Raw genomic sequence first — 27822 nt, forward strand, 5'->3', positions numbered from 1 at the left:
TCGGGCGGGCCAAAAGGCTGGCTTGTCAGGAGTGGGATTCGAACCCACACCTCCAGGGGAGACTGCGACCTGAACGCAGCGCCTTAGACCGCTCGGCCATCCTGACGGCGGGCCTGGGCGTGCGCGTGGCCGCTGGGCTGGCTGGGACCCGACGCGACGCGAACCCCGGTGCCCTTGGCGGGGCGCGGTGCTCCGCGCCAGGCGCGCGGCCGTCTGGGTGAGCGACAGAACGGGCGCGCGGCGGCCGACGGGGAGCACGGCCAGACGACGCGCCTGGCTGCGCCGCGGTGGCGCCCTCGCCCACCCCTGGCCCCGGACGCAGCCGGGCCGCGTCGGGCCAGCCCCTGCCGCCGACCCCCACCCGCGCGTCTCCTCGCCGGCCATGGCCCGGCGCGCGCCCACCCCCTCCTCGCAGCCTTGCTTTCCGTCTCGGGCCCCCTCCACCCGGCGCGATCCCCGCGTCGGAGGCAGTAGGCAGCGCGCACTCGGAGTTTTCAGGGCCACGCGGGTCCGGGTCCCTGTCGGGGTCGGGGGCTGCTGCTTTGGAGGACGCGGTTGGTGTGGCGTTGGGTCGGGTCGGGTCGGGCACGAGCCGGGCGCCCGTGGTGGGCAGGGGGCCGGAGGGCAGGGGGAGGCGTCGGCAGGCAGCCCGAGAGCGGCCGGGCGCGGGGGCGGTGGCCGCCGTCCTCGTTAGTATAGTGGTGAGTATCCCCGCCTGTCACGCGGGAGACCGGGGTTCGATTCCCCGACGGGGAGGCAACACGCCCTCTTTTGGTGGCTGGCGCCGCTCTCTGTCCTGCCGCCTGGCTCCCAAGGGCCCTTCTTCTCCTCCCTCCGCCCTCCGCCCTCCAGCGAGGCGCAGGGCGCCAGCGCGTGCCCAGCCTGCCCACCCTCGCCCCCCTGCAGCCACCCAGCCCTTCCTCCTCGCCGGGCGCTCAGTCGCCAGGGCCGAGCGACGGCCTCCTCTGGACCCCACAAGCGCCCGATGACATTGCGGCCCGCCCCAAGTGGCTGTCTCAGGGGGCTCCTTGCGTCGCGACGCACAGCTGCGCAGCTATGCACAGCGGCATAGGTGCACAGCTGCCGGGACGGGTGGGAGGCGGATGAGTGCCGTCCCCCTGTCGGTGCGGGGAGTGGCCTGGCCCAGCGCCCGGTGGAGAAGGGCTTTGGCGAGCCGGGGGCTGGAAGACGCGTGCCCCGGGGGCGGGGGCGGGCCGCGGCGTGGAGCGGAGGGCCCTGGAGCAGCAAGGCAGCGAGAGCGCCCCCCTGAGGCGGTCGGGCCGGTGGCCGAGGGCAGCTTCGTAGGGCTGGCGCGGGTGGGGCGCCGGGGAGCCTTGGTGGCGCCTGTGACGTCACAGAGCTGCCGGCCGGCGGGGCGTCGGGGCAGGGCTGCTCCAAGCGGCGGCTGCGGCGGCGGCGGCGGCTGAGGAGGAGGAGGAGGAGGAGGAGGAGGACGAGGAGGAGGACGAGGAAGAGAAAGGGGAGTAGGAGGAGGAAGAGAAGGAGGAGGAGGAGGAGGAGGAGGAGGAGGAGAAGGCGGCGGCGACGAGAGTGCGCTCGGGCGAGCCCGGTGCCGGCGTCTCGGGGCGGCCCGGGCTGTGCAGCGTTGGTGGTATAGTGGTGAGCATAGCTGCCTTCCAAGCAGTTGACCCGGGTTCGATTCCCGGCCAACGCAGCGGGCTGACCTTTTACCGAGCTCCACGGGCGGCCGGCCGGCCGGGGGCCTGTGAGGGAGAGCTGGGAGCAGGGAGCTAGCTGGCCCCAGCGGCTTTTCTTGTGTGTGCGAGAAGCAGGCGCGCAGTGTTCTGAGGGCGCTGCAAGCAGGAAGGACGGTAGGACACGTGGATTGCCAGGGGCGGCGCGTGGCTGGACTTGGAAAGGCCGGGTCTTGGCGCCAAGGTGGCGCCGAGCGGGTGCTATGGGTCCAGCAGGAGCAGTGGTAGAGCCTGACGCTCCCTGGTGGTCTAGTGGTTAGGATTCGGCGCTCTCACCGCCGCGGCCCGGGTTCGATTCCCGGTCAGGGAAGCCTTTCTTCTGCCTCTCTACCTCCCACCGTCCACATCCCACTTTTAGGCCACGCTTGCTCCGCGGCCTCGGCGCCCCGACAAGAGCCGCCCGGTGCCCTGCACCTCCAGCCCAAGCCCTGCCAGGCAACCTCCACCCTCCCTCCCCGGCCAAACCTTTTGGCCGCACTGGCGCGCGCCCACTCGAGGCCTTCGACGTCCCGTGTCTTCCTTTTCGGACGCTTGCCTCAGCCCCAAACACGAGTGGCCGGGGCCGCGCCTCTCGCCGCCGTGGCCGTGGCCACGAGCAAACGCCCCCGCCTGTGTCTGGACTCTCCATCAGCACTGCTTTTCCCCCACGGCGACAGCGGCGGCAGCGCCGACGGCGACGGCGGTGTCACACGCGGTGCCTTCTAACAAAGCCGGATCCCCTGTGGAAAGGAGCACCGGTGGGCAGACGGGTGCTTCGCACCACCGCAGCAGGTTTCCTGAACGCCCTTGCCGGTGCCGTGGGGGTGGCTGACAGTGTGGGATGAAGGTGTTTGTGGCCGCGGTCGGTGGCCACCCCACGCGGGTTAGGGAACGGAGCAGAAGGACCCCATGGAGAGAGGGCGGCGGTGGGCCGCGTGCTGGGAGGTGCGAGGAAGGGCCTGGGGTGTCTGGGTGGAGCGCGGGCAGGAGCGGGAGGTGTTGGGCTGGCGGGGACCTGGCCCGGGAGAGCGGCTGGCCACTCAGGCAGGGGCTCAGCAGAAGCTTGGGGGTGGTGGCAGCACCTGGCCCGGCACGTGTGTACGGGTGGGTCAGATCAGGGGCCGGGGTGGGCCTGGAGTAGGAGTGCGTCTGAGGAGCACTGGCGGAAGTGAGACTTCCGGGCAGGACATGTGACAGTCGGGCCTGGGATACAAGGGGAAGGTGGCGGGGAGAGGGGTCCGAGCCGGCAGGCTGGGGGGAAGGGCGGGGTGTGTGAGTGGGCTGTGGGGCGAGGAAGACGGTGGGAGAGGACCCCTTCGCGGTGGGGTGGCGGGTGAGCGCGCCAGACTGGTGTGCTGTGCGGCAAGGTGGTCAGGCTAACCAGTGGGTTGGGACTGGGGGCGGTGGGTAGGAGGCAGGCAAGAGAAGAGCAGAAACGGAGCACGCCTCAGGGGCTAGGCGGGGTCCGAATGGGGTGGGGGCATTCTACTGCCCCAGAAACATATACATCACCTCTCATCGGGAGAAACCATCCGGTCTCAGGTGTGTGTGGCGGCGGGGGTGGGGGGAGGAGGGGTTGAGGTTGAAAGAGGCCAAAGGAGAGGTCCCCTATGATCCAGCAATCCCACTCCTGGGTACGTACCCGGCAATGACGAAACAAGAGTGCAAAAAGGCACAAGCACCTCCACGTTCACAGCGGCACTATTTGCAGTAGCCAAGACACGGGAAAAAACCCAAGTGCCCGTCAACGGGTGGCTAGCACAAGAAGAGGTGGTATATATGTACTATGGGATATTACTCAGCCATTAATAAAAAAGAATGAAATATTGCCATTTGCCGCAACAAGAATGCTCCCAGAGAATATTACACTTAGTGAAGTAGGTCCGACAGAGAAGCACAAAGATATGTGGAATCTAAAAAGTACTACCAATGAATCTATGTGCAAAACAGAAACAGACTCACAGACCTAGAAGACACAGTGATGGTTACCCGAGGTAAAAAGGAGGGGTGGAGGGATAAATTAGGAGCTCGATGAACAGATACACAGTACTTCATATAAAGGAGATAAGCAACAAGGATTTCCAGAATAACGCAGGGAGTGATAGTCAATATCCTGCAATAACCTGTAGTGGAAATCAATCTGAAACAATATTAGACATGGAAAACAGTATCCCCCTTGCTGTACACCTGAAACTAACTCAATATTGTTAATCAACTCTTCTTCTTAAACCACGAGTACTAGTACTTATAAGTAAGTAAGTAAGTAAATAAATAAAAACAACGACCAAAATAAACAGGAGAAACATGAGCCATCAGATGATCCAGCAATCCCCGTCGTGGGTACACATCCGCCAAAGAGAAAAACTGTTGTTTGAAGAGATCCACGCACCCCCGTGTTTGCAGCAGCACTGTGTGCCGCAGCCAAGACATAGAAAAAACCCATGTGCCCGTCAACAGTTGGCTGACAGGAAAAGATGCGGTATATATGTACTGTGGAATATTACTCAGCCATTTCAGAAAACGAAATATTGCCATTTGCCACAATAAGGATGGTCCTAGAGAACATTACACTTAGCGAAGTAAGTCTGACAGAGAAGCACAAACATACGTGGAATCTAAAACATAATAGAAAAGAAGGTATGTGCAAAAGAGAAACAGACTCACAGACATAGGAAACACACTGATGGTTCCCCGAGGAGAACGGGAGGGGTGGAGGCATAAATTAGGAGCTGCGATGAACAGATACACCGTACTTCATATAAAAGACATAAGCAACAAGGATTTCCAGAATAACACCGGGAATGATATTCAGTATCCTGTAGTAAACTGTAATGGAAAGCAATCTGAAACAATATTAGACATGGAAGACAGTATCCGCTTTGCTGTGCACCTGAAACTAACTCAATATCGTTAATCAACTTTTCTTCCAAAATTACAGCTACTAGTTCTTATAAGTAAATGAATAAGTAAATATTAAATGCATAAATAAAAACAACACACTAAATAAATAGGTGGAATACGAGCTCCCATATGATCCAGCCCTCCCCATCGTGGGTACACATCGGCAAAGGAGAGAAACTGTCATTTGCAGAGATCCATGCACCCCCACGTTCACAGCAGCACTACGGGCCACAGCCAAGACATGGACAAAACCCAAGTGCCCATCAACCGATGGCTGGCACAGGAAGACGTGGTACGTATGTACTGTGGAATATTACTCAGCCATACAAAAGAGTGAGATATTGCCATTTGCACCGATAAGGATGGACCTAGAGTATACTCCACTTAGCGACGTAAGTCAGGCAGAGAAGCACAAAGATATGTGGAATCTAAACCGTACTACAAACGGATGTATGTGCCAAAGAGCAACGGACTCACAGACATGGAAAACACACTGTTCGTTACCCAAGGGGAAAGTGTAGGGCAGGGAAGAATCCGGAGCTGCGATTAACAGAGGGGAAATACTATACATAAAGCACAGAAGCAACAAGGATTTGCCGTACAGCACAGGGAACTGTATTCATATGTCGTGATAACGTATAATGGAAAATAACCTGGAAAAGGACATATAACTGAATCACTTGGCTGTACACCTGAAAGTAACCCAGTATTGTAAATCAACCGTACTGCTACGAAAAGGAGACGAAGACGAAGGGGGAAAAAAGGAGGGCAACGGGACAGAGGCAAGGGCAGGATCCTTGACAACGTAGGATTTGGAAAGGATCGGGGGAAAAGTGGGGAGATAGGGGGTGGGATGGGGGTGTCTGTGGGAGTAGGGTGGAGGCTGAGGTGGTGGTGCCGGTGGTGCTGTCCCGAGGGCTGACGCTGTTGGTGGGAGCAGAGGTTCAGGGGAGGGGGTGGTGTTTGTCGTGCTGATGGTGGTGGTGGCAGTAGTGGTGGAGGAGCGGGCCGGTGTTGGAAACGTATTTCTGTCGAGGGTCAGAACATGAATCTAGAGTGCAGTCTGCGATGATAGTGTGGACTTCTTTTTGAACTCCTCGTGCAAGTGGACGCTTTGGGGACTCTCCAGGAAAATGGGATGTATCACTCCCAGAGGTGGCAACTTCCTTGCTCCTGGTTGTGCAAACATAGTATAACTTTCGCAGTGCGGGCAGAGTGAGGCAGAGAGCTTGGAAACGTGGCGAAAGGTGAAGAGGTTGGGCTGTGCGGGTGCCAGTGTGGGGTGTTCCTTACAGCGAGAAGCGTGACACAAGCGGGGTCGGGGTAAGGACGAGAGCAAGGACAAGGAAGGGGTCTGGGCGTAAGAGTGGCTGAGCCCGCAAGGTGTCAGGTCCTGGAGGCGTGGCTCCCGGGTGTGTGTGGGGTGGGGGCGTCTGCGTGGGAAGGACAGGGGCCGGAAGGTGCGGTGGTGAGCGAGCTGTTGCAGGACCGGTGCCTTGAGTGTGGCAGCGGGGAAGCCCAGCTCCGCTGTGGGGCTGCGGGAACCAAAAGGGGACGCTGCGGCTGCATGGGCCGGGAATCGAACCCGGGCCTCCCGCGTGGCAGGCGAGAATTCTACCACTGAACCACCCATGCACCGATGGCCGCCGGCGCCCGGCGCTGCCCCAGCGGCGCTCGCCGCCAACCGCCGGACCCTGGTCACTGCTCGCCCCGTGGGCATGTGCTCCATTTGAGCAGGAGGCCGACGGGCCACCTGAATGAGAGGCTCCGGGCACGCTGGCGACCCCAGGGCGCGAGGCGGTCGGAAGCACCGAGGGACGAGGGACGGAGGGACGCAGGCGTGCTCGGCCCGTCCCGCGCTTTCTCTGCCGTCCACGGCCGCCGCGAGACTGTCGGTGTCGCCAGAGGAAGCCAGGAGCCGAAGCGGCCTGGCCCGCGCCCGAATCCCAGTCAGGGCAGGCGAGGCGTGGCCGCTGCGGCTGAGCGCCGACGTTCCTCTCAGCAGCCGCCCGGCCCCGACGCACAGCCCCTCTGGCGGCTGGCTTTCTTGCTGGTGCGGGGCGTGCGAGGGCGGGCGGGGGCAGGGATCGGAGCTCGGGGCTGTGCAGGGACCGCGAGCGTGGGAGATGGACACCGGGCACCGCCGCCGCCGCCGCCGCCGCCGCCGCCGCCGTCGCCGAGCGGCGCTCAGGCCACAAGACCAAAGGTGTCTGAGCCTCGCTTCTGCGCTCTGGCCCACCCCTCTCCCGCGGGGTCCCGCTCTGCTGCGTTGGTTGTGAGGAGAAGCACTTGGGCAGACTGGCTGCTGGCTCGCGGACAGCCCGGTGAGGGAGGGAGCGCGCCAGGGTGTGGTTGGGTCCGGCCGGAGCAGCGGCTTCCCCGAGGGACTTGCGCTGTGGCGCCGAGGTGGGTGGCCCGGGCTGGGGGCCGGACGTCTGTGGTGGGTGACAGGGCATCCAGGGCTTCCGCTCACTACTCACTGGAGCACCGTTCCCGGGAGCGACTCCTGCGCCAGGCCCCGTGCAGGGAGGGCCCCCTGTTGGCTGGCCAGCAGGAGGCTGGGCTGCACGCGGCCCGGCAGGCAGGCAGGCAGGCAGGCAGGTAGGCAGGTGTGGTCCGGCCAAGGTCCCAAGGCGAAAAAGCACCGAGGGCACGCACCACAGGCCGGCAAGACGGTGTGGCTGTGGAGGGAATGGAATGGGCAGGCGGGCCGTTGGGGCTGGCGGGAAGGACAGGATGTTGGAAAGAGGGAGAGCTGCTGGTGGCGGAAGTGGAAGAAAGGCTGTGAGAGCGAGTCCGCTGTTCACCGGGCCGAAGTCGGAGGGCGGGCCAGGCGTGGACGGGCTTTCCACACGCGGCCGTTCTGCGTGTGGCGGTGGGGGCGGGGTGGAGCGTGGGAGTGGGAGTGGGAGGGAGGGACGAAGGCAGGCAGGCAGGCAGGCAGGCAGGCAGGCAGGCAGGAAAACCAGCAGCAGCAGCAGCAGCCGCAAGCAGGTGAGGAAAGATGGGCTGCGAAGGACTGAAGGTTTTTCTGGTGGGGGTGCAGGTAGGAGGGGGCTTAGGAGCTGGCCCCTGGGGAGGGCGTTTGTCCGGAAAGCCAGTCGCCGGAGGGTTCCTAGTGCGCCGTTTCTGCCAGGCCCGCGGCCGTGGCTGAGAAGGTCCCGCGTCTGAGAGGCGTGGATGTCCGGGCCGGAGTTTGGAGAGGCCGCAAGAGTGCAGGGCGCGAACGGACTGGAAGGCAGTAAAGCGCTGCCATAGGGCCGGGTGCGTTTGTCGGGCGGGCCAAAAGGCTGGCTTGTCAGGAGTGGGATTCGAACCCACGCCTCCAGGGGAGACTGCGACCTGAACGCAGCGCCTTAGACCGCTCGGCCATCCTGACGGCGGGCCTGGGCGTGCGCGTGGCCGCTGGGCTGGCTGGGACCCGACGCGACGCGAACCCCGGTGCCCTTGGCGGGGCGCGGTGCTCCGCGCCAGGCGCACGGCCGTCTGGGTGAGCGACAGAACGGGCGCGCGGCGGCCGACGGGGAGCACGGCCAGACGACGCGCCTGGCTGCGCCGCGGTGGCGCCCTCGCCCACCCCTGGCCCCGGACGCAGCCGGGCCGCGTCGGGCCAGCCCCTGCCGCCGACCCCCACCCGCGCGTCTCCTCGCCGGCCATGGCCCGGCGCGCGCCCACCCCCTCCTCGCAGCCTTGCTTTCCGTCTCGGGCCCCCTCCACCCGGCGCGATCCCCGCGTCGGAGGCAGTAGGCAGCGCGCACTCGGAGTTTTCAGGGCCACGCGGGTCCGGGTCCCTGTCGGGGTCGGGGGCTGCTGCTTTGGAGGACGCGGTTGGTGTGGCGTTGGGTCGGGTCGGGTCGGGCACGAGCCGGGCGCCCGTGGTGGGCAGGGGGCCGGAGGGCAGGGGGAGGCGTCGGCAGGCAGCCCGAGAGCGGCCGGGCGCGGGGGCGGTGGCCGCCGTCCTCGTTAGTATAGTGGTGAGTATCCCCGCCTGTCACGCGGGAGACCGGGGTTCGATTCCCCGACGGGGAGGCAACACGCCCTCTTTTGGTGGCTGGCGCCGCTCTCTGTCCTGCCGCCTGGCTCCCAAGGGCCCTTCTTCTCCTCCCTCCGCCCTCCGCCCTCCAGCGAGGCGCAGGGCGCCAGCGCGTGCCCAGCCTGCCCACCCTCGCCCCCCTCCAGCCACCCAGCCCTTCCTCCTCGCCGGGCGCTCAGTCGCCAGGGCCGAGCGACGGCCTCCTCTGGACCCCACAAGCGCCCGATGACATTGCGGCCCGCCCCAAGTGGCTGTCTCAGGGGGCTCCTTGCGTCGCGACGCACAGCTGCGCAGCTATGCACAGCGGCATAGGTGCACAGCTGCCGGGACGGGTGGGAGGCGGATGAGTGCCGTCCCCCTGTCGGTGCGGGGAGTGGCCTGGCCCAGCGCCCGGTGGAGAAGGGCTTTGGCGAGCCGGGGGCTGGAAGACGCGTGCCCCGGGGGCGGGGGCGGGCCGCGGCGTGGAGCGGAGGGCCCTGGAGCAGCAAGGCAGCGAGAGCGCCCCCCTGAGGCGGTCGGGCCGGTGGCCGAGGGCAGCTTCGTAGGGCTGGCGCGGGTGGGGCGCCGGGGAGCCTTGGTGGCGCCTGTGACGTCACAGAGCTGCCGGCCGGCGGGGCGTCGGGGCAGGGCTGCTCCAAGCGGCGGCTGCGGCGGCGGCGGCGGCTGAGGAGGAGGAGGAGGAGGAGGAGGAGGACGAGGAGGAGGACGAGGAAGAGAAAGGGGAGTAGGAGGAGGAAGAGAAGGAGGAGGAGGAGGAGGAGGAGGAGGAGGAGGAGGAGAAGGCGGCGGCGACGAGAGTGCGCTCGGGCGAGCCCGGTGCCGGCGTCTCGGGGCGGCCCGGGCTGTGCAGCGTTGGTGGTATAGTGGTGAGCATAGCTGCCTTCCAAGCAGTTGACCCGGGTTCGATTCCCGGCCAACGCAGCGGGCTGACCTTTTACCGAGCTCCACGGGCGGCCGGCCGGCCGGGGGCCTGTGAGGGAGAGCTGGGAGCAGGGAGCTAGCTGGCCCCAGCGGCTTTTCTTGTGTGTGCGAGAAGCAGGCGCGCAGTGTTCTGAGGGCGCTGCAAGCAGGAAGGACGGTAGGACACGTGGATTGCCAGGGGCGGCGCGTGGCTGGACTTGGAAAGGCCGGGTCTTGGCGCCAAGGTGGCGCCGAGCGGGTGCTATGGGTCCAGCAGGAGCAGTGGTAGAGCCTGACGCTCCCTGGTGGTCTAGTGGTTAGGATTCGGCGCTCTCACCGCCGCGGCCCGGGTTCGATTCCCGGTCAGGGAAGCCTTTCTTCTGCCTCTCTACCTCCCACCGTCCACATCCCACTTTTAGGCCACGCTTGCTCCGCGGCCTCGGCGCCCCGACAAGAGCCGCCCGGTGCCCTGCACCTCCAGCCCAAGCCCTGCCAGGCAACCTCCACCCTCCCTCCCCGGCCAAACCTTTTGGCCGCACTGGCGCGCGCCCACTCGAGGCCTTCGACGTCCCGTGTCTTCCTTTTCGGACGCTTGCCTCAGCCCCAAACACGAGTGGCCGGGGCCGCGCCTCTCGCCGCCGTGGCCGTGGCCACGAGCAAACGCCCCCGCCTGTGTCTGGACTCTCCATCAGCACTGCTTTTCCCCCACGGCGACAGCGGCGGCAGCGCCGACGGCGACGGCGGTGTCACACGCGGTGCCTTCTAACAAAGCCGGATCCCCTGTGGAAAGGAGCACCGGTGGGCAGACGGGTGCTTCGCACCACCGCAGCAGGTTTCCTGAACGCCCTTGCCGGTGCCGTGGGGGTGGCTGACAGTGTGGGATGAAGGTGTTTGTGGCCGCGGTCGGTGGCCACCCCACGCGGGTTAGGGAACGGAGCAGAAGGACCCCATGGAGAGAGGGCGGCGGTGGGCCGCGTGCTGGGAGGTGCGAGGAAGGGCCTGGGGTGTCTGGGTGGAGCGCGGGCAGGAGCGGGAGGTGTTGGGCTGGCGGGGACCTGGCCCGGGAGAGCGGCTGGCCACTCAGGCAGGGGCTCAGCAGAAGCTTGGGGGTGGTGGCAGCACCTGGCCCGGCACGTGTGTACGGGTGGGTCAGATCAGGGGCCGGGGTGGGCCTGGAGTAGGAGTGCGTCTGAGGAGCACTGGCGGAAGTGAGACTTCCGGGCAGGACATGTGACAGTCGGGCCTGGGATACAAGGGGAAGGTGGCGGGGAGAGGGGTCCGAGCCGGCAGGCTGGGGGGAAGGGCGGGGTGTGTGAGTGGGCTGTGGGGCGAGGAAGACGGTGGGAGAGGACCCCTTCGCGGTGGGGTGGCGGGTGAGCGCGCCAGACTGGTGTGCTGTGCGGCAAGGTGGTCAGGCTAACCAGTGGGTTGGGACTGGGGGCGGTGGGTAGGAGGCAGGCAAGAGAAGAGCAGAAACGGAGCGCGCCTCAGGGGCTAGGCGGGGTCCGAATGGGGTGGGGGCATTCTACTGCCCCAGAGACATATACATCACCTCTCATCGGGAGAAACCATCCGGTCTCAGGTGTGTGTGGCGGCGGGGGTGGGGGGAGGAGGGGTTGAGGTTGAAAGAGGCCAAAGGAGAGGTCCCCTATGATCCAGCAATCCCACTCCTGGGTACGTACCCGGCAATGACGAAACAAGAGTGCAAAAAGGCACAAGCACCTCCACGTTCACAGCGGCACTATTTGCAGTAGCCAAGACACGGGAAAAAAACCCAAGTGCCCGTCAACGGGTGGCTAGTACAAGAAGAGGTGGTATATATGTACTATGGGATATTACTCAGCCATTAATAAAAAAGAATGAAATATTGCCATTTGCCGCAACAAGAATGCTCCCAGAGAATATTACACTTAGTGAAGTAGGTCCGACAGAGAAGCACAAAGATATGTGGAATCTAAAAAGTACTACCAATGAATCTATGTGCAAAACAGAAACAGACTCACAGACCTAGAAGACACAGTGATGGTTACCCGAGGTAAAAAGGAGGGGTGGAGGGATAAATTAGGAGCTCGATGAACAGATACACAGTACTTCATATAAAGGAGATAAGCAACAAGGATTTCCAGAATAACGCAGGGAGTGATAGTCAATATCCTGCAATAACCTGTAGTGGAAATCAATCTGAAACAATATTAGACATGGAAAACAGTATCCCCCTTGCTGTACACCTGAAACTAACTCAATATTGTTAATCAACTCTTCTTCTTAAACCACGAGTACTAGTACTTATAAGTAAGTAAGTAAGTAAATAAATAAAAACAACGACCAAAATAAACAGGAGAAACATGAGCCATCAGATGATCCAGCAATCCCCGTCGTGGGTACACATCCGCCAAAGAGAAAAACTGTTGTTTGAAGAGATCCACGCACCCCCGTGTTTGCAGCAGCACTGTGTGCCGCAGCCAAGACATAGAAAAAACCCATGTGCCCATCAACAGTTGGCTGACAGGAAGAGATGCGGTATATATGTACTGTGGAATATTACTCAGCCATTTCAGAAAACGAAATATTGCCATTTGCCACAATAAGGATGGTCCTAGAGAACATTACACTTAGCGAAGTAAGTCTGACAGAGAAGCACAAACATACGTGGAATCTAAAACATAATAGAAAAGAAGGTATGTGCAAAAGAGAAACAGACTCACAGACATAGGAAACACACTGATGGTTCCCCGAGGAGAACGGGAGGGGTGGAGGCATAAATTAGGAGCTGCGATGAACAGATACACCGTACTTCATATAAAAGACATAAGCAACAAGGATTTCCAGAATAACACCGGGAATGATATTCAATATCCTGTAGTAAACTGTAATGGAAAGCAATCTGAAACAATATTAGACATGGAAGACAGTATCCGCTTTGCTGTGCACCTGAAACTAACTCAATATCGTTAATCAACTTTTCTTCCAAAATTACAGCTACTAGTTCTTATAAGTAAATGAATAAGTAAATATTAAATGCATAAATAAAAACAACACACTAAATAAATAGGTGGAATACGAGCTCCCATATGATCCAGCCCTCCCCATCGTGGGTACACATCGGCAAAGGAGAGAAACTGTCATTTGCAGAGATCCATGCACCCCCACGTTCACAGCAGCACTACGGGCCACAGCCAAGACATGGACAAAACCCAAGTGCCCATCAACCGATGGCTGGCACAGGAAGACGTGGTACGTATGTACTGTGGAATATTACTCAGCCATACAAAAGAGTGAGATATTGCCATTTGCACCGATAAGGATGGACCTAGAGTATACTCCACTTAGCGACGTAAGTCAGGCAGAGAAGCACAAAGATATGTGGAATCTAAACCGTACTACAAACGGATGTATGTGCCAAAGAGCAACGGACTCACAGACATGGAAAACACACTGTTCGTTACCCAAGGGGAAAGTGTAGGGCAGGGAAGAATCCGGAGCTGCGATTAACAGAGGGGAAATACTATACATAAAGCACAGAAGCAACAAGGATTTGCCGTACAGCACAGGGAACTGTATTCATATGTCGTGATAACGTATAATGGAAAATAACCTGGAAAAGGACATATAACTGAATCACTTGGCTGTACACCTGAAAGTAACCCAGTATTGTAAATCAACCATACTGCTACGAAAAGGAGACGAAGACGAAGGGGGAAAAAAGGAGGGCAACGGGACAGAGGCAAGGGCAGGATCCTTGACAACGTAGGATTTGGAAAGGATCGGGGGAAAAGTGGGGAGATAGGGGGTGGGATGGGGGTGTCTGTGGGAGTAGGGTGGAGGCTGAGGTGGTGGTGCCGGTGGTGCTGTCCCGAGGGCTGACGCTGTTGGTGGGAGCAGAGGTTCAGGGGAGGGGGTGGTGTTTGTCGTGCTGATGGTGGTGGTGGCAGTAGTGGTGGAGGAGCGGGCCGGTGTTGGAAACGTATTTCTGTCGAGGGTCAGAACATGAATCTAGAGTGCAGTCTGCGATGATAGTGTGGACTTCTTTTTGAACTCCTCGTGCAAGTGGACGCTTTGGGGACTCTCCAGGAAAATGGGATGTATCACTCCCAGAGGTGGCAACTTCCTTGCTCCTGGTTGTGCAAACATAGTATAACTTTCGCAGTGCGGGCAGAGTGAGGCAGAGAGCTTGGAAACGTGGCGAAAGGTGAAGAGGTTGGGCTGTGCGGGTGCCAGTGTGGGGTGTTCCTTACAGCGAGAAGCGTGACACAAGCGGGGTCGGGGTAAGGACGAGAGCAAGGACAAGGAAGGGGTCTGGGCGTAAGAGTGGCTGAGCCCGCAAGGTGTCAGGTCCTGGAGGCGTGGCTCCCGGGTGTGTGTGGGGTGGGGGCGTCTGCGTGGGAAGGACAGGGGCCGGAAGGTGCGGTGGTGAGCGAGCTGTTGCAGGACCGGTGCCTTGAGTGTGGCAGCGGGGAAGCCCAGCTCCGCTGTGGGGCTGCGGGAACCAAAAGGGGACGCTGCGGCTGCATGGGCCGGGAATCGAACCCGGGCCTCCCGCGTGGCAGGCGAGAATTCTACCACTGAACCACCCATGCACCGATGGCCGCCGGCGCCCGGCGCTGCCCCAGCGGCGCTCGCCGCCAACCGCCGGACCCTGGTCACTGCTCGCCCCGTGGGCATGTGCTCCATTTGAGCAGGAGGCCGACGGGCCACCTGAATGAGAGGCTCCGGGCACGCTGGCGACCCCAGGGCGCGAGGCGGTCGGAAGCACCGAGGGACGAGGGACGGAGGGACGCAGGCGTGCTCGGCCCGTCCCGCGCTTTCTCTGCCGTCCACGGCCGCCGCGAGACTGTCGGTGTCGCCAGAGGAAGCCAGGAGCCGAAGCGGCCTGGCCCGCGCCCGAATCCCAGTCAGGGCAGGCGAGGCGTGGCCGCTGCGGCTGAGCGCCGACGTTCCTCTCAGCAGCCGCCCGGCCCCGACGCACAGCCCCTCTGGCGGCTGGCTTTCTTGCTGGTGCGGGGCGTGCGAGGGCGGGCGGGGGCAGGGATCGGAGCTCGGGGCTGTGCAGGGACCGCGAGCGTGGGAGATGGACACCGGGCACCGCCGCCGCCGCCGCCGCCGCCGCCGCCGCCGTCGCCGAGCGGCGCTCAGGCCACAAGACCAAAGGTGTCTGAGCCTCGCTTCTGCGCTCTGGCCCACCCCTCTCCCGCGGGGTCCCGCTCTGCTGCGTTGGTTGTGAGGAGAAGCACTTGGGCAGACTGGCTGCTGGCTCGCGGACAGCCCGGTGAGGGAGGGAGCGCGCCAGGGTGTGGTTGGGTCCGGCCGGAGCAGCGGCTTCCCCGAGGGACTTGCGCTGTGGCGCCGAGGTGGGTGGCCCGGGCTGGGGGCCGGACGTCTGTGGTGGGTGACAGGGCATCCAGGGCTTCCGCTCACTACTCACTGGAGCACCGTTCCCGGGAGCGACTCCTGCGCCAGGCCCCGTGCAGGGAGGGCCCCCTGTTGGCTGGCCAGCAGGAGGCTGGGCTGCACGCGGCCCGGCAGGCAGGCAGGCAGGCAGGCAGGTAGGCAGGTGTGGTCCGGCCAAGGTCCCAAGGCGAAAAAGCACCGAGGGCACGCACCACAGGCCGGCAAGACGGTGTGGCTGTGGAGGGAATGGAATGGGCAGGCGGGCCGTTGGGGCTGGCGGGAAGGACAGGATGTTGGAAAGAGGGAGAGCTGCTGGTGGCGGAAGTGGAAGAAAGGCTGTGAGAGCGAGTCCGCTGTTCACCGGGCCGAAGTCGGAGGGCGGGCCAGGCGTGGACGGGCTTTCCACACGCGGCCGTTCTGCGTGTGGCGGTGGGGGCGGGGTGGAGCGTGGGAGTGGGAGTGGGAGGGAGGGACGAAGGCAGGCAGGCAGGCAGGCAGGCAGGCAGGCAGGCAGGCAGGAAAACCAGCAGCAGCAGCAGCAGCCGCAAGCAGGTGAGGAAAGATGGGCTGCGAAGGACTGAAGGTTTTTCTGGTGGGGGTGCAGGTAGGAGGGGGCTTAGGAGCTGGCCCCTGGGGAGGGCGTTTGTCCGGAAAGCCAGTCGCCGGAGGGTTCCTAGTGCGCCGTTTCTGCCAGGCCCGCGGCCGTGGCTGAGAAGGTCCCGCGTCTGAGAGGCGTGGATGTCCGGGCCGGAGTTTGGAGAGGCCGCAAGAGTGCAGGGCGCGAACGGACTGGAAGGCAGTAAAGCGCTGCCATAGGGCCGGGTGCGTTTGTCGGGCGGGCCAAAAGGCTGGCTTGTCAGGAGTGGGATTCGAACCCACACCTCCAGGGGAGACTGCGACCTGAACGCAGCGCCTTAGACCGCTCGGCCATCCTGACGGCGGGCCTGGGCGTGCGCGTGGCCGCTGGGCTGGCTGGGACCCGACGCGACGCGAACCCCGGTGCCCTTGGCGGGGCGCGGTGCTCCGCGCCAGGCGCGCGGCCGTCTGGGTGAGCGACAGAACGGGCGCGCGGCGGCCGACGGGGAGCACGGCCAGACGACGCGCCTGGCTGCGCCGCGGTGGCGCCCTCGCCCACCCCTGGCCCCGGACGCAGCCGGGCCGCGTCGGGCCAGCCCCTGCCGCCGACCCCCACCCGCGCGTCTCCTCGCCGGCCATGGCCCGGCGCGCGCCCACCCCCTCCTCGCAGCCTTGCTTTCCGTCTCGGGCCCCCTCCACCCGGCGCGATCCCCGCGTCGGAGGCAGTAGGCAGCGCGCACTCGGAGTTTTCAGGGCCACGCGGGTCCGGGTCCCTGTCGGGGTCGGGGGCTGCTGCTTTGGAGGACGCGGTTGGTGTGGCGTTGGGTCGGGTCGGGTCGGGCACGAGCCGGGCGCCCGTGGTGGGCAGGGGGCCGGAGGGCAGGGGGAGGCGTCGGCAGGCAGCCCGAGAGCGGCCGGGCGCGGGGGCGGTGGCCGCCGTCCTCGTTAGTATAGTGGTGAGTATCCCCGCCTGTCACGCGGGAGACCGGGGTTCGATTCCCCGACGGGGAGGCAACACGCCCTCTTTTGGTGGCTGGCGCCGCTCTCTGTCCTGCCGCCTGGCTCCCAAGGGCCCTTCTTCTCCTCCCTCCGCCCTCCGCCCTCCAGCGAGGCGCAGGGCGCCAGCGCGTGCCCAGCCTGCCCACCCTCGCCCCCCTGCAGCCACCCAGCCCTTCCTCCTCGCCGGGCGCTCAGTCGCCAGGGCCGAGCGACGGCCTCCTCTGGACCCCACAAGCGCCCGATGACATTGCGGCCCGCCCCAAGTGGCTGTCTCAGGGGGCTCCTTGCGTCGCGACGCACAGCTGCGCAGCTATGCACAGCGGCATAGGTGCACAGCTGCCGGGACGGGTGGGAGGCGGATGAGTGCCGTCCCCCTGTCGGTGCGGGGAGTGGCCTGGCCCAGCGCCCGGTGGAGAAGGGCTTTGGCGAGCCGGGGGCTGGAAGACGCGTGCCCCGGGGGCGGGGGCGGGCCGCGGCGTGGAGCGGAGGGCCCTGGAGCAGCAAGGCAGCGAGAGCGCCCCCCTGAGGCGGTCGGGCCGGTGGCCGAGGGCAGCTTCGTAGGGCTGGCGCGGGTGGGGCGCCGGGGAGCCTTGGTGGCGCCTGTGACGTCACAGAGCTGCCGGCCGGCGGGGCGTCGGGGCAGGGCTGCTCCAAGCGGCGGCTGCGGCGGCGGCGGCGGCTGAGGAGGAGGAGGAGGAGGAGGAGGAGGACGAGGAGGAGGACGAGGAAGAGAAAGGGGAGTAGGAGGAGGAAGAGAAGGAGGAGGAGGAGGAGGAGGAGGAGGAGGAGAAGGCGGCGGCGACGAGAGTGCGCTCGGGCGAGCCCGGTGCCGGCGTCTCGGGGCGGCCCGGGCTGTGCAGCGTTGGTGGTATAGTGGTGAGCATAGCTGCCTTCCAAGCAGTTGACCCGGGTTCGATTCCCGGCCAACGCAGCGGGCTGACCTTTTACCGAGCTCCACGGGCGGCCGGCCGGCCGGGGGCCTGTGAGGGAGAGCTGGGAGCAGGGAGCTAGCTGGCCCCAGCGGCTTTTCTTGTGTGTGCGAGAAGCAGGCGCGCAGTGTTCTGAGGGCGCTGCAAGCAGGAAGGACGGTAGGACACGTGGATTGCCAGGGGCGGCGCGTGGCTGGACTTGGAAAGGCCGGGTCTTGGCGCCAAGGTGGCGCCGAGCGGGTGCTATGGGTCCAGCAGGAGCAGTGGTAGAGCCTGACGCTCCCTGGTGGTCTAGTGGTTAGGATTCGGCGCTCTCACCGCCGCGGCCCGGGTTCGATTCCCGGTCAGGGAAGCCTTTCTTCTGCCTCTCTACCTCCCACCGTCCACATCCCACTTTTAGGCCACGCTTGCTCCGCGGCCTCGGCGCCCCGACAAGAGCCGCCCGGTGCCCTGCACCTCCAGCCCAAGCCCTGCCAGGCAACCTCCACCCTCCCTCCCCGGCCAAACCTTTTGGCCGCACTGGCGCGCGCCCACTCGAGGCCTTCGACGTCCCGTGTCTTCCTTTTCGGACGCTTGCCTCAGCCCCAAACACGAGTGGCCGGGGCCGCGCCTCTCGCCGCCGTGGCCGTGGCCACGAGCAAACGCCCCCGCCTGTGTCTGGACTCTCCATCAGCACTGCTTTTCCCCCACGGCGACAGCGGCGGCAGCGCCGACGGCGACGGCGGTGTCACACGCGGTGCCTTCTAACAAAGCCGGATCCCCTGTGGAAAGGAGCACCGGTGGGCAGACGGGTGCTTCGCACCACCGCAGCAGGTTTCCTGAACGCCCTTGCCGGTGCCGTGGGGGTGGCTGACAGTGTGGGATGAAGGTGTTTGTGGCCGCGGTCGGTGGCCACCCCACGCGGGTTAGGGAACGGAGCAGAAGGACCCCATGGAGAGAGGGCGGCGGTGGGCCGCGTGCTGGGAGGTGCGAGGAAGGGCCTGGGGTGTCTGGGTGGAGCGCGGGCAGGAGCGGGAGGTGTTGGGCTGGCGGGGACCTGGCCCGGGAGAGCGGCTGGCCACTCAGGCAGGGGCTCAGCAGAAGCTTGGGGGTGGTGGCAGCACCTGGCCCGGCACGTGTGTACGGGTGGGTCAGATCAGGGGCCGGGGTGGGCCTGGAGTAGGAGTGCGTCTGAGGAGCACTGGCGGAAGTGAGACTTCCGGGCAGGACATGTGACAGTCGGGCCTGGGATACAAGGGGAAGGTGGCGGGGAGAGGGGTCCGAGCCGGCAGGCTGGGGGGAAGGGCGGGGTGTGTGAGTGGGCTGTGGGGCGAGGAAGACGGTGGGAGAGGACCCCTTCGCGGTGGGGTGGCGGGTGAGCGCGCCAGACTGGTGTGCTGTGCGGCAAGGTGGTCAGGCTAACCAGTGGGTTGGGACTGGGGGCGGTGGGTAGGAGGCAGGCAAGAGAAGAGCAGAAACGGAGCACGCCTCAGGGGCTAGGCGGGGTCCGAATGGGGTGGGGGCATTCTACTGCCCCAGAAACATATACATCACCTCTCATCGGGAGAAACCATCCGGTCTCAGGTGTGTGTGGCGGCGGGGGTGGGGGGAGGAGGGGTTGAGGTTGAAAGAGGCCAAAGGAGAGGTCCCCTATGATCCAGCAATCCCACTCCTGGGTACGTACCCGGCAATGACGAAACAAGAGTGCAAAAAGGCACAAGCACCTCCACGTTCACAGCGGCACTATTTGCAGTAGCCAAGACACGGGAAAAAACCCAAGTGCCCGTCAACGGGTGGCTAGCACAAGAAGAGGTGGTATATATGTACTATGGGATATTACTCAGCCATTAATAAAAAAGAATGAAATATTGCCATTTGCCGCAACAAGAATGCTCCCAGAGAATATTACACTTAGTGAAGTAGGTCCGACAGAGAAGCACAAAGATATGTGGAATCTAAAAAGTACTACCAATGAATCTATGTGCAAAACAGAAACAGACTCACAGACCTAGAAGACACAGTGATGGTTACCCGAGGTAAAAAGGAGGGGTGGAGGGATAAATTAGGAGCTCGATGAACAGATACACAGTACTTCATATAAAGGAGATAAGCAACAAGGATTTCCAGAATAACGCAGGGAGTGATAGTCAATATCCTGCAATAACCTGTAGTGGAAATCAATCTGAAACAATATTAGACATGGAAAACAGTATCCCCCTTGCTGTACACCTGAAACTAACTCAATATTGTTAATCAACTCTTCTTCTTAAACCACGAGTACTAGTACTTATAAGTAAGTAAGTAAGTAAATAAATAAAAACAACGACCAAAATAAACAGGAGAAACATGAGCCATCAGATGATCCAGCAATCCCCGTCGTGGGTACACATCCGCCAAAGAGAAAAACTGTTGTTTGAAGAGATCCACGCACCCCCGTGTTTGCAGCAGCACTGTGTGCCGCAGCCAAGACATAGAAAAAACCCATGTGCCCGTCAACAGTTGGCTGACAGGAAAAGATGCGGTATATATGTACTGTGGAATATTACTCAGCCATTTCAGAAAACGAAATATTGCCATTTGCCACAATAAGGATGGTCCTAGAGAACATTACACTTAGCGAAGTAAGTCTGACAGAGAAGCACAAACATACGTGGAATCTAAAACATAATAGAAAAGAAGGTATGTGCAAAAGAGAAACAGACTCACAGACATAGGAAACACACTGATGGTTCCCCGAGGAGAACGGGAGGGGTGGAGGCATAAATTAGGAGCTGCGATGAACAGATACACCGTACTTCATATAAAAGACATAAGCAACAAGGATTTCCAGAATAACACCGGGAATGATATTCAGTATCCTGTAGTAAACTGTAATGGAAAGCAATCTGAAACAATATTAGACATGGAAGACAGTATCCGCTTTGCTGTGCACCTGAAACTAACTCAATATCGTTAATCAACTTTTCTTCCAAAATTACAGCTACTAGTTCTTATAAGTAAATGAATAAGTAAATATTAAATGCATAAATAAAAACAACACACTAAATAAATAGGTGGAATACGAGCTCCCATATGATCCAGCCCTCCCCATCGTGGGTACACATCGGCAAAGGAGAGAAACTGTCATTTGCAGAGATCCATGCACCCCCACGTTCACAGCAGCACTACGGGCCACAGCCAAGACATGGACAAAACCCAAGTGCCCATCAACCGATGGCTGGCACAGGAAGACGTGGTACGTATGTACTGTGGAATATTACTCAGCCATACAAAAGAGTGAGATATTGCCATTTGCACCGATAAGGATGGACCTAGAGTATACTCCACTTAGCGACGTAAGTCAGGCAGAGAAGCACAAAGATATGTGGAATCTAAACCGTACTACAAACGGATGTATGTGCCAAAGAGCAACGGACTCACAGACATGGAAAACACACTGTTCGTTACCCAAGGGGAAAGTGTAGGGCAGGGAAGAATCCGGAGCTGCGATTAACAGAGGGGAAATACTATACATAAAGCACAGAAGCAACAAGGATTTGCCGTACAGCACAGGGAACTGTATTCATATGTCGTGATAACGTATAATGGAAAATAACCTGGAAAAGGACATATAACTGAATCACTTGGCTGTACACCTGAAAGTAACCCAGTATTGTAAATCAACCGTACTGCTACGAAAAGGAGACGAAGACGAAGGGGGAAAAAAGGAGGGCAACGGGACAGAGGCAAGGGCAGGATCCTTGACAACGTAGGATTTGGAAAGGATCGGGGGAAAAGTGGGGAGATAGGGGGTGGGATGGGGGTGTCTGTGGGAGTAGGGTGGAGGCTGAGGTGGTGGTGCCGGTGGTGCTGTCCCGAGGGCTGACGCTGTTGGTGGGAGCAGAGGTTCAGGGGAGGGGGTGGTGTTTGTCGTGCTGATGGTGGTGGTGGCAGTAGTGGTGGAGGAGCGGGCCGGTGTTGGAAACGTATTTCTGTCGAGGGTCAGAACATGAATCTAGAGTGCAGTCTGCGATGATAGTGTGGACTTCTTTTTGAACTCCTCGTGCAAGTGGACGCTTTGGGGACTCTCCAGGAAAATGGGATGTATCACTCCCAGAGGTGGCAACTTCCTTGCTCCTGGTTGTGCAAACATAGTATAACTTTCGCAGTGCGGGCAGAGTGAGGCAGAGAGCTTGGAAACGTGGCGAAAGGTGAAGAGGTTGGGCTGTGCGGGTGCCAGTGTGGGGTGTTCCTTACAGCGAGAAGCGTGACACAAGCGGGGTCGGGGTAAGGACGAGAGCAAGGACAAGGAAGGGGTCTGGGCGTAAGAGTGGCTGAGCCCGCAAGGTGTCAGGTCCTGGAGGCGTGGCTCCCGGGTGTGTGTGGGGTGGGGGCGTCTGCGTGGGAAGGACAGGGGCCGGAAGGTGCGGTGGTGAGCGAGCTGTTGCAGGACCGGTGCCTTGAGTGTGGCAGCGGGGAAGCCCAGCTCCGCTGTGGGGCTGCGGGAACCAAAAGGGGACGCTGCGGCTGCATGGGCCGGGAATCGAACCCGGGCCTCCCGCGTGGCAGGCGAGAATTCTACCACTGAACCACCCATGCACCGATGGCCGCCGGCGCCCGGCGCTGCCCCAGCGGCGCTCGCCGCCAACCGCCGGACCCTGGTCACTGCTCGCCCCGTGGGCATGTGCTCCATTTGAGCAGGAGGCCGACGGGCCACCTGAATGAGAGGCTCCGGGCACGCTGGCGACCCCAGGGCGCGAGGCGGTCGGAAGCACCGAGGGACGAGGGACGGAGGGACGCAGGCGTGCTCGGCCCGTCCCGCGCTTTCTCTGCCGTCCACGGCCGCCGCGAGACTGTCGGTGTCGCCAGAGGAAGCCAGGAGCCGAAGCGGCCTGGCCCGCGCCCGAATCCCAGTCAGGGCAGGCGAGGCGTGGCCGCTGCGGCTGAGCGCCGACGTTCCTCTCAGCAGCCGCCCGGCCCCGACGCACAGCCCCTCTGGCGGCTGGCTTTCTTGCTGGTGCGGGGCGTGCGAGGGCGGGCGGGGGCAGGGATCGGAGCTCGGGGCTGTGCAGGGACCGCGAGCGTGGGAGATGGACACCGGGCACCGCCGCCGCCGCCGCCGCCGCCGCCGCCGCCGTCGCCGAGCGGCGCTCAGGCCACAAGACCAAAGGTGTCTGAGCCTCGCTTCTGCGCTCTGGCCCACCCCTCTCCCGCGGGGTCCCGCTCTGCTGCGTTGGTTGTGAGGAGAAGCACTTGGGCAGACTGGATGCTGGCTCGCGGACAGCCCGGTGAGGGAGGGAGCGCGCCAGGGTGTGGTTGGGTCCGGCCGGAGCAGCGGCTTCCCCGAGGGACTTGCGCTGTGGCGCCGAGGTGGGTGGCCCGGGCTGGGGGCCGGACGTCTGTGGTGGGTGACAGGGCATCCAGGGCTTCCGCTCACTACTCACTGGAGCACCGTTCCCGGGAGCGACTCCTGCGCCAGGCCCCGTGCAGGGAGGGCCCCCTGTTGGCTGGCCAGCAGGAGGCTGGGCTGCACGCGGCCCGGCAGGCAGGCAGGCAGGCAGGCAGGTAGGCAGGTGTGGTCCGGCCAAGGTCCCAAGGCGAAAAAGCACCGAGGGCACGCACCACAGGCCGGCAAGACGGTGTGGCTGTGGAGGGAATGGAATGGGCAGGCGGGCCGTTGGGGCTGGCGGGAAGGACAGGATGTTGGAAAGAGGGAGAGCTGCTGGTGGCGGAAGTGGAAGAAAGGCTGTGAGAGCGAGTCCGCTGTTCACCGGGCCGAAGTCGGAGGGCGGGCCAGGCGTGGACGGGCTTTCCACACGCGGCCGTTCTGCGTGTGGCGGTGGGGGCGGGGTGGAGCGTGGGAGTGGGAGTGGGAGGGAGGGACGAAGGCAGGCAGGCAGGCAGGCAGGCAGGCAGGCAGGCAGGAAAACCAGCAGCAGCAGCAGCAGCCGCAAGCAGGTGAGGAAAGATGGGCTGCGAAGGACTGAAGGTTTTTCTGGTGGGGGTGCAGGTAGGAGGGGGCTTAGGAGCTGGCCCCTGGGGAGGGCGTTTGTCCGGAAAGCCAGTCGCCGGAGGGTTCCTAGTGCGCCGTTTCTGCCAGGCCCGCGGCCGTGGCTGAGAAGGTCCCGCGTCTGAGAGGCGTGGATGTCCGGGCCGGAGTTTGGAGAGGCCGCAAGAGTGCAGGGCGCGAACGGACTGGAAGGCAGTAAAGCGCTGCCATAGGGCCGGGTGCGTTTGTCGGGCGGGCCAAAAGGCTGGCTTGTCAGGAGTGGGATTCGAACCCACGCCTCCAGGGGAGACTGCGACCTGAACGCAGCGCCTTAGACCGCTCGGCCATCCTGACGGCGGGCCTGGGCGTGCGCGTGGCCGCTGGGCTGGCTGGGACCCGACGCGACGCGAACCCCGGTGCCCTTGGCGGGGCGCGGTGCTCCGCGCCAGGCGCGCGGCCGTCTGGGTGAGCGACAGAACGGGCGCGCGGCGGCCGACGGGGAGCACGGCCAGACGACGCGCCTGGCTGCGCCGCGGTGGCGCCCTCGCCCACCCCTGGCCCCGGACGCAGCCGGGCCGCGTCGGGCCAGCCCCTGCCGCCGACCCCCACCCGCGCGTCTCCTCGCCGGCCATGGCCCGGCGCGCGCCCACCCCCTCCTCGCAGCCTTGCTTTCCGTCTCGGGCCCCCTCCACCCGGCGCGATCCCCGCGTCGGAGGCAGTAGGCAGCGCGCACTCGGAGTTTTCAGGGCCACGCGGGTCCGGGTCCCTGTCGGGGTCGGGGGCTGCTGCTTTGGAGGACGCGGTTGGTGTGGCGTTGGGTCGGGTCGGGTCGGGCACGAGCCGGGCGCCCGTGGTGGGCAGGGGGCCGGAGGGCAGGGGGAGGCGTCGGCAGGCAGCCCGAGAGCGGCCGGGCGCGGGGGCGGTGGCCGCCGTCCTCGTTAGTATAGTGGTGAGTATCCCCGCCTGTCACGCGGGAGACCGGGGTTCGATTCCCCGACGGGGAGGCAACACGCCCTCTTTTGGTGGCTGGCGCCGCTCTCTGTCCTGCCGCCTGGCTCCCAAGGGCCCTTCTTCTCCTCCCTCCGCCCTCCGCCCTCCAGCGAGGCGCAGGGCGCCAGCGCGTGCCCAGCCTGCCCACCCTCGCCCCCCTGCAGCCACCCAGCCCTTCCTCCTCGCCGGGCGCTCAGTCGCCAGGGCCGAGCGACGGCCTCCTCTGGACCCCACAAGCGCCCGATGACATTGCGGCCCGCCCCAAGTGGCTGTCTCAGGGGGCTCCTTGCGTCGCGACGCACAGCTGCGCAGCTATGCACAGCGGCATAGGTGCACAGCTGCCGGGACGGGTGGGAGGCGGATGAGTGCCGTCCCCCTGTCGGTGCGGGGAGTGGCCTGGCCCAGCGCCCGGTGGAGAAGGGCTTTGGCGAGCCGGGGGCTGGAAGACGCGTGCCCCGGGGGCGGGGGCGGGCCGCGGCGTGGAGCGGAGGGCCCTGGAGCAGCAAGGCAGCGAGAGCGCCCCCCTGAGGCGGTCGGGCCGGTGGCCGAGGGCAGCTTCGTAGGGCTGGCGCGGGTGGGGCGCCGGGGAGCCTTGGTGGCGCCTGTGACGTCACAGAGCTGCCGGCCGGCGGGGCGTCGGGGCAGGGCTGCTCCAAGCGGCGGCGGCGGCGGCGGCGGCGGCTGAGGAGGAGGAGGAGGAGGAGGAGGAGGACGAGGAGGAGGACGAGGAAGAGAAAGGGGAGTAGGAGGAGGAAGAGAAGGAGGAGGAGGAGGAGGAGGAGGAGGAGGAGAAGGCGGCGGCGACGAGAGTGCGCTCGGGCGAGCCCGGTGCCGGCGTCTCGGGGCGGCCCGGGCTGTGCAGCGTTGGTGGTATAGTGGTGAGCATAGCTGCCTTCCAAGCAGTTGACCCGGGTTCGATTCCCGGCCAACGCAGCGGGCTGACCTTTTACCGAGCTCCACGGGCGGCCGGCCGGCCGGGGGCCTGTGAGGGAGAGCTGGGAGCAGGGAGCTAGCTGGCCCCAGCGGCTTTTCTTGTGTGTGCGAGAAGCAGGCGCGCAGTGTTCTGAGGGCGCTGCAAGCAGGAAGGACGGTAGGACACGTGGATTGCCAGGGGCGGCGCGTGGCTGGACTTGGAAAGGCCGGGTCTTGGCGCCAAGGTGGCGCCGAGCGGGTGCTATGGGTCCAGCAGGAGCAGTGGTAGAGCCTGACGCTCCCTGGTGGTCTAGTGGTTAGGATTCGGCGCTCTCACCGCCGCGGCCCGGGTTCGATTCCCGGTCAGGGAAGCCTTTCTTCTGCCTCTCTACCTCCCACCGTCCACATCCCACTTTTAGGCCACGCTTGCTCCGCGGCCTCGGCGCCCCGACAAGAGCCGCCCGGTGCCCTGCACCTCCAGCCCAAGCCCTGCCAGGCAACCTCCACCCTCCCTCCCCGGCCAAACCTTTTGGCCGCACTGGCGCGCGCCCACTCGAGGCCTTCGACGTCCCGTGTCTTCCTTTTCGGACGCTTGCCTCAGCCCCAAACACGAGTGGCCGGGGCCGCGCCTCTCGCCGCCGTGGCCGTGGCCACGAGCAAACGCCCCCGCCTGTGTCTGGACTCTCCATCAGCACTGCTTTTCCCCCACGGCGACAGCGGCGGCAGCGCCGACGGCGACGGCGGTGTCACACGCGGTGCCTTCTAACAAAGCCGGATCCCCTGTGGAAAGGAGCACCGGTGGGCAGACGGGTGCTTCGCACCACCGCAGCAGGTTTCCTGAACGCCCTTGCCGGTGCCGTGGGGGTGGCTGACAGTGTGGGATGAAGGTGTTTGTGGCCGCGGTCGGTGGCCACCCCACGCGGGTTAGGGAACGGAGCAGAAGGACCCCATGGAGAGAGGGCGGCGGTGGGCCGCGTGCTGGGAGGTGCGAGGAAGGGCCTGGGGTGTCTGGGTGGAGCGCGGGCAGGAGCGGGAGGTGTTGGGCTGGCGGGGACCTGGCCCGGGAGAGCGGCTGGCCACTCAGGCAGGGGCTCAGCAGAAGCTTGGGGGTGGTGGCAGCACCTGGCCCGGCACGTGTGTACGGGTGGGTCAGATCAGGGGCCGGGGTGGGCCTGGAGTAGGAGTGCGTCTGAGGAGCACTGGCGGAAGTGAGACTTCCGGGCAGGACATGTGACAGTCGGGCCTGGGATACAAGGGGAAGGTGGCGGGGAGAGGGGTCCGAGCCGGCAGGCTGGGGGGAAGGGCGGGGTGTGTGAGTGGGCTGTGGGGCGAGGAAGACGGTGGGAGAGGACCCCTTCGCGGTGGGGTGGCGGGTGAGCGCGCCAGACTGGTGTGCTGTGCGGCAAGGTGGTCAGGCTAACCAGTGGGTTGGGACTGGGGGCGGTGGGTAGGAGGCAGGCAAGAGAAGAGCAGAAACGGAGCACGCCTCAGGGGCTAGGCGGGGTCCGAATGGGGTGGGGGCATTCTACTGCCCCAGAAACATATACATCACCTCTCATCGGGAGAAACCATCCGGTCTCAGGTGTGTGTGGCGGCGGGGGTGGGGGGAGGAGGGGTTGAGGTTGAAAGAGGCCAAAGGAGAGGTCCCCTATGATCCAGCAATCCCACTCCTGGGTACGTACCCGGCAATGACGAAACAAGAGTGCAAAAAGGCACAAGCACCTCCACGTTCACAGCGGCACTATTTGCAGTAGCCAAGACACGGGAAAAAACCCAAGTGCCCGTCAACGGGTGGCTAGCACAAGAAGAGGTGGTATATATGTACTATGGGATATTACTCAGCCATTAATAAAAAAGAATGAAATATTGCCATTTGCCGCAACAAGAATGCTCCCAGAGAATATTACACTTAGTGAAGTAGGTCCGACAGAGAAGCACAAAGATATGTGGAATCTAAAAAGTACTACCAATGAATCTATGTGCAAAACAGAAACAGACTCACAGACCTAGAAGACACAGTGATGGTTACCCGAGGTAAAAAGGAGGGGTGGAGGGATAAATTAGGAGCTCGATGAACAGATACACAGTACTTCATATAAAGGAGATAAGCAACAAGGATTTCCAGAATAACGCAGGGAGTGATAGTCAATATCCTGCAATAACCTGTAGTGGAAATCAATCTGAAACAATATTAGACATGGAAAACAGTATCCCCCTTGCTGTACACCTGAAACTAACTCAATATTGTTAATCAACTCTTCTTCTTAAACCACGAGTACTAGTACTTATAAGTAAGTAAGTAAGTAAATAAATAAAAACAACGACCAAAATAAACAGGAGAAACATGAGCCATCAGATGATCCAGCAATCCCCGTCGTGGGTACACATCCGCCAAAGAGAAAAACTGTTGTTTGAAGAGATCCACGCACCCCCGTGTTTGCAGCAGCACTGTGTGCCGCAGCCAAGACATAGAAAAAACCCATGTGCCCGTCAACAGTTGGCTGACAGGAAAAGATGCGGTATATATGTACTGTGGAATATTACTCAGCCATT

The 27822-nt window shown here is 62.9% G+C and overlaps 17 non-coding genes across 17 annotated transcripts; 12 read left to right on the top strand and 5 right to left on the bottom strand.

Moving 5' to 3' along the window:
* Positions 1-684: 684 nt before the first annotated feature.
* TRNAD-GUC (transfer RNA aspartic acid (anticodon GUC)) lies at positions 685-756 on the top strand. The gene has a single exon. It is a non-coding gene; the product is annotated as a tRNA-Asp (tRNA).
* An 847-nt stretch (positions 757-1603) lies between these two features.
* On the top strand, positions 1604-1675 carry TRNAG-UCC (transfer RNA glycine (anticodon UCC)). Its single transcript has one exon. It is a non-coding gene; the product is annotated as a tRNA-Gly (tRNA).
* A 278-nt stretch (positions 1676-1953) lies between these two features.
* Positions 1954-2025, top strand: TRNAE-CUC (transfer RNA glutamic acid (anticodon CUC)). The gene has a single exon. It is a non-coding gene; the product is annotated as a tRNA-Glu (tRNA).
* A 4134-nt stretch (positions 2026-6159) lies between these two features.
* Positions 6160-6230, bottom strand: TRNAG-GCC (transfer RNA glycine (anticodon GCC)). The gene has a single exon. It is a non-coding gene; the product is annotated as a tRNA-Gly (tRNA).
* Positions 6231-7891: 1661 nt separating this feature from the next.
* Positions 7892-7974, bottom strand: TRNAL-CAG (transfer RNA leucine (anticodon CAG)). Its single transcript has one exon. It is a non-coding gene; the product is annotated as a tRNA-Leu (tRNA).
* A 578-nt stretch (positions 7975-8552) lies between these two features.
* TRNAD-GUC (transfer RNA aspartic acid (anticodon GUC)) lies at positions 8553-8624 on the top strand. Its single transcript has one exon. It is a non-coding gene; the product is annotated as a tRNA-Asp (tRNA).
* An 853-nt stretch (positions 8625-9477) lies between these two features.
* On the top strand, positions 9478-9549 carry TRNAG-UCC (transfer RNA glycine (anticodon UCC)). The gene has a single exon. It is a non-coding gene; the product is annotated as a tRNA-Gly (tRNA).
* Positions 9550-9827: 278 nt separating this feature from the next.
* TRNAE-CUC (transfer RNA glutamic acid (anticodon CUC)) lies at positions 9828-9899 on the top strand. Its single transcript has one exon. It is a non-coding gene; the product is annotated as a tRNA-Glu (tRNA).
* Positions 9900-14034: 4135 nt separating this feature from the next.
* TRNAG-GCC (transfer RNA glycine (anticodon GCC)) lies at positions 14035-14105 on the bottom strand. Its single transcript has one exon. It is a non-coding gene; the product is annotated as a tRNA-Gly (tRNA).
* Positions 14106-16431: 2326 nt separating this feature from the next.
* TRNAD-GUC (transfer RNA aspartic acid (anticodon GUC)) lies at positions 16432-16503 on the top strand. The gene has a single exon. It is a non-coding gene; the product is annotated as a tRNA-Asp (tRNA).
* An 847-nt stretch (positions 16504-17350) lies between these two features.
* TRNAG-UCC (transfer RNA glycine (anticodon UCC)) lies at positions 17351-17422 on the top strand. Its single transcript has one exon. It is a non-coding gene; the product is annotated as a tRNA-Gly (tRNA).
* A 278-nt stretch (positions 17423-17700) lies between these two features.
* TRNAE-CUC (transfer RNA glutamic acid (anticodon CUC)) lies at positions 17701-17772 on the top strand. The gene has a single exon. It is a non-coding gene; the product is annotated as a tRNA-Glu (tRNA).
* Positions 17773-21906: 4134 nt separating this feature from the next.
* TRNAG-GCC (transfer RNA glycine (anticodon GCC)) lies at positions 21907-21977 on the bottom strand. Its single transcript has one exon. It is a non-coding gene; the product is annotated as a tRNA-Gly (tRNA).
* Positions 21978-23638: 1661 nt separating this feature from the next.
* TRNAL-CAG (transfer RNA leucine (anticodon CAG)) lies at positions 23639-23721 on the bottom strand. Its single transcript has one exon. It is a non-coding gene; the product is annotated as a tRNA-Leu (tRNA).
* A 578-nt stretch (positions 23722-24299) lies between these two features.
* On the top strand, positions 24300-24371 carry TRNAD-GUC (transfer RNA aspartic acid (anticodon GUC)). Its single transcript has one exon. It is a non-coding gene; the product is annotated as a tRNA-Asp (tRNA).
* Positions 24372-25218: 847 nt separating this feature from the next.
* Positions 25219-25290, top strand: TRNAG-UCC (transfer RNA glycine (anticodon UCC)). Its single transcript has one exon. It is a non-coding gene; the product is annotated as a tRNA-Gly (tRNA).
* Positions 25291-25568: 278 nt separating this feature from the next.
* On the top strand, positions 25569-25640 carry TRNAE-CUC (transfer RNA glutamic acid (anticodon CUC)). The gene has a single exon. It is a non-coding gene; the product is annotated as a tRNA-Glu (tRNA).
* The last annotated feature ends 2182 nt before the right edge of the window (positions 25641-27822 follow it).

This window comes from Eubalaena glacialis, unplaced genomic scaffold (assembly GCF_028564815.1).
Source record: "Eubalaena glacialis isolate mEubGla1 unplaced genomic scaffold, mEubGla1.1.hap2.+ XY scaffold_456, whole genome shotgun sequence".
Classification (NCBI taxonomy): Eukaryota; Metazoa; Chordata; class Mammalia; order Artiodactyla; family Balaenidae; genus Eubalaena; species Eubalaena glacialis.